Here is a 3,483-nt window from a genome sequence, read left to right on the forward strand (position 1 = left end):
TCAGTAAATTCCTCCTTGACGGTGCGAAACACATTCGGGCGCCGGTCCTTCCATTGCCTCTTCGGTTGGTTGCCATCTGTGCGTGCGCTGCCATCATCAGTGGTGGCATCCTCTGCGGCACCATCAGTGGTGGCATCCTTGGCGGCACCATCAGTGGTGTCATCCCCGATGCCACTAAGGGTTGTGTAGTCAGGATCGGTGTCTTCCGCGGCGTCCTCATAGCGGTGAGGTTCTTCCTCCATCTCCTGGGACAGCTCGCAGAATTGCTTGCCGCCCGAACCGCTGGCCTCATCATTGTGGGCCATGTTTCGCTCTAAATGGGAAAAAAGTTTGGTCAAAAAGTTGGTTATTGTCAAGGAACAAGATCATGGTCTCATCATTTAGGTTTTGTCGACATCGAGGCATCCTAAAAGCTAAACTTTTATCATTTAGGGTGTGTCGACGCCGAGGCACCCTAAAAGCCTAAGCTTTCATCATTTAGGTTTTTATCGACACCGAGGCACCCTAAAAGCCAAGGTTTTATAATTTAGGGTTTGTCGACGCTGAGGCCCATGCATAACACAAGAGGCAGTTGATCCTACTTAATTAAGTACTAAGATACCCCGGCCCATGCATTAGTAGCAAGTACCCCATATGTCCGATTTTTAGCGAAGTCATGCTAAAATTCACGGAAAATTTCAGCATGACCTTTGCTGAAAATAGGACATATGGAGTACCCGAATTTGCCGGAACGGGAGTTAATCAACATTCCGGCAAACTCAAGGGCCTCTCGGGGTACCTGCAAAATCATCACGACACGATGGTCGGAGACAAAACCCAGCAAACTAGCACCACAATGTGCCTCTACTTTCATATGGATGAAAAGGCCACAGACCATATGGTCCTCTGCTTTTATATGGACAAAAATCAGCTCAACTTATGTGAGCTTCCATTCCAGATCTAATAGGTCACCCAACAAAAAATCATCAATAGTTTTAGCTGAAAAAATCATGGATTGCTGTTAACTGAAAATTAGTGAAAGAAACTGTTGCTGATCATGGATTACTGTTAATTAAAAATAGAGCATCTGGCTTGTCTTATCATGTTCACTAAGTCCACAAAAATGAATATGTTCAGTAAAATTGAAGTACTCAACACTGAACATGGTTCAGAGCTCACTACACTACACTACATCGTGCAATGGTTCAGACCTCACTACACTAGAACAAGCTCACTACACTACACTACACTACACATGCCTAAACTCTGAACATAAACAAACACCAGCAATGCCCTGATAAATGCAGTAAAACAGAAGGCAATGCAATATGTAATCTACCTCTGTTTCTAGGCAACAAGAGTTATCATCAGTTTAGTTTGGTTACACCTCAAAATTCAGTTTAAAATTTGTTCTTCCACTCAAATACAGAGCACTTTTCTGAATATGAATTTACAGTGGAAGCAAATAAACTTCTAGCTGTTGGTTATGGTTGATGTTTAAAATATAGAGTACTTATGACAATCAGCAACATGTATATCCATGCTAGCATCTCTAGATGTTAGTCTTATACTTGTTTTTCACTCATCTTATCTTAAGAAAATGAAAAGAAATTCCACTAGTCTGAACCTGGACATGGAGCCTGTCTAGCTTAATTTTCAGTGCCATAGTGTGGTTTTGGAAGAAGATGAAAACACTGTGATAATATAGTGCTAAGCTTCTGGTGATAAAAGAGTAGTGGAAAGCAGTAATATAGTGTGTTAAAAACAGGGTGAAGATAAGAATAATACCAACATTATTGGGATGGCAGCAGAAGGGGGAAGGAGGAGTGGCTGCCACTGCACCACACACTGAAGCCACCATTGCTAAAATATCAGCTTCAGGGTCCACCATTACACACTTAAATTCAGTACCACTATCACTTTTGCTAATTGCTGTTTTGGCTGCTTATTTCTCCTTGCATCTATATTTTCACAGAAACTTTGCCTACTTTTGTGTACTATATATAATGCACTAAAATACAGGGTATTTTCTTTCCAACAACTTTTGAGTGCACAACCATAGCCCTCCATTAAGAATGTAATCTGCAAAAAATAGTGGTAGGTGCAACTTCCAAGCTAGAACACTAGAAAACCAAAAGATTGCTCACAACTAGATAACTGCATCGTTAGGTTTTGTGGACGGTAGCACCTTTTTGTGCTATACAAAATTGAAGTTAGGTTTTGTGGATAGAGCTCGCTGAGACTGAACCTATTTTGGAGGAAGGAGGAAGGAGGAGAGGTACCTGGGTGGGCGCGGCCGGTCGCCGGAGGGGTCGGGGTTGGCGGCGGCGGCGGCGTTGAAGGGATGGCTCGAGGGCGTCAGAGCTCGTCCGGGTCCTCGTAGTCGAAGAGGAAGACGGCGGCGGTCCTCCTGGGCGCCTCAGTTGGTCGTGGGGAGGCCGGCGGGGGGCGCGGGGGCACCGGGGCGGCAGCGCGAGGGAGCCGGAGCAGGTGTGGAGCAGGCGCGGGGGTCGTCGGAGCGGGTCGGGGGTCATCGGAGCGGGTGTGGTGAGGGAAGGGAGGATCGGGCGAAGGGGTATATCCAGCTAGAGGGGGGAATGTTAGTAATGGCGCGCCATCTAGGGGTGCGCCATAAAAACACTCATAGCAATGGCGCACCACCCTCTAGTGTGCCATTAGTAACTTTTTTCTGATAGCAATGGTGCACCCTCCTCTGGTGTGCCATTAGTAACTTCTTCTTTTTTCATTATTTCTTGTTGCATCTAATAATTTGTTTTTTATCAAATTTGTTATTTTCATGAAGACTAGAACAGAAGATATCATCAAATATCATCAAATTTGTTTTTTTGAAAATATCAGAAAATTTGTTTTTTTATTTTTAATTGGAAATATCATCAAATTTGTTATTTGAAAATATCATCAAATTTGTTATTTAAAAATATCATCAAAAAGTGGGGGAGGGTGAGGGGTGTCGGCGGCGGCAGTGGAGCGGGCCGGGGGAGGGTGCGGGGGGTCAGCGGCGGCGGTGGAGCGGGGGAGGGTGTGGTGGGTCGTCGGCAGCGGTTGAGAGGGGGAGGGTACGGTGGGTCGTCGGCGGCAGTGGAGCGGGGGAGGGTGCGGGTGGTCGTCGTCGGCGGTGGAGCGGGGGGATGGTGCGGGGGTGCTCGGCGGCGAGAGGGATCTGGCGAGGGAGATAGCGATCGAGATGGAGGGGGATCGAGATCGAGTGTCCTAATGAATATTCAATATTTTTTCATATTGAATATGAAAAAATATCATCAAATTTGAAAAAAATATTCATGAATTCAAAAAGTGCCCATGAAATTTAAAAATATTCATGATATCAAAAAGTTCCCATGAAATACAATCGAGAAATGAAGACTACGATTTAAATACAATCGATCTTAGCTAGCTATCTGTTCACAATCTTCTTGCCCTTCTTTTTCGCAAATGGAGTTCTTCTGTGGAACGGACATCCTTTAGATAGGGTGGTCCTGCTTCTTC

The sequence above is a fragment of the Triticum aestivum genome, chromosome 4A, assembly GCF_018294505.1.
Source record: "Triticum aestivum cultivar Chinese Spring chromosome 4A, IWGSC CS RefSeq v2.1, whole genome shotgun sequence".
NCBI classification, from domain to species: Eukaryota; Viridiplantae; Streptophyta; class Magnoliopsida; order Poales; family Poaceae; genus Triticum; species Triticum aestivum.